Source organism: Nanorana parkeri, unplaced genomic scaffold (genome assembly GCF_000935625.1).
Source record: "Nanorana parkeri isolate BGI_ZX_2015 unplaced genomic scaffold, ASM93562v1 scaffold1112, whole genome shotgun sequence".
In the NCBI taxonomy this organism is placed as follows: domain Eukaryota; kingdom Metazoa; phylum Chordata; class Amphibia; order Anura; family Dicroglossidae; genus Nanorana; species Nanorana parkeri.
This window is the reverse complement of record NW_017307380.1, coordinates 525,556-526,492: the sequence shown is the minus strand read 5'-3', so window position 1 is coordinate 526,492 and position 937 is coordinate 525,556. Positions and strand designations below refer to the sequence as shown.

The window sequence follows — 937 nt, the reverse complement described above, 5'->3', positions numbered from 1 at the left end:
CATGTGGCTGTGTGTGTGTGTATGCGCGTGTGTGTGTGTATGCGCGTGTGTGTGTGTGTGTGTGTGTGTGTGTGTGTGAAATATGTATTCTATGATGTAGCTTTCTGATATTTATTATAAAAAAGACATGCATGTAGCATAGTGTGTGTGTACTATATAATGTAGCTCTCTGTGGTGGTGGTGGTGTTGTTGTTATTATATAGTGTACGTGCATGTAGCTTTATGTGTGTGTAAAATATGTATTCTATGATGTAGCTTTCTGATATTTATTATATAATGGACATACATGTAGCATAATGTGTGTGTGTGTGTGTGTGTGTGTGTAGAGTATGTATATATGTGTGTGTGTGCGTGTGTGTTATTTGTGTGTTTTAAATAAACATAATTTGATATATATAGAGAGAGATAGAGAAAGAAAGTAAAACAATAAAAGGTCTCTGGTCACATTTGCACACATTTCATGAATTCTTTGCATAAATCTCGGATATTTATAGAGTTCCGGACAATATTTTGTCTTCTGTCCCGTGTAACGATCGTCCACTCTGTGAATTCGGTATATTTCGGACGGTATGATCTCCCAAGTAACGGTGTTCCAGTCTGTGAATTCGGTATATTTCGCATGATATGATCTCCCATGTAACGATCGTCCAGTCTGTGAATTCGGTATATTTCGCATGATATGATCTCCCATGTAATGTTCGGTGTGCAGCGAATTCGGTCATTTTGGGTGTTATGATCTTACAGACTGGAGACATGAAGTTACTTTCTCTTTTTGGAAATAATAACTCGTGGCATCTTTTTACCATGAAATCCCACTAGATAAATGTCTGTGATATTTTTAGGTGGTGTGTTTTGGATGTGGAGAGGAGTTCATAAATCTGAGCAGGTGTTGTCACATTTCAGGAGAAGTTTGGGAATAGAGTAACAAAGGTTATGT

At 37.4% G+C, this 937-nt stretch overlaps 1 protein-coding gene across 1 annotated transcript in view; it reads left to right on the top strand.

The window, feature by feature from the left end:
- Positions 1 to 937, top strand: part of DLX5 (distal-less homeobox 5) — a 9,111-nt gene that overhangs the window by 1,654 nt on the left and 6,520 nt on the right. The window lies entirely within an intron of this gene.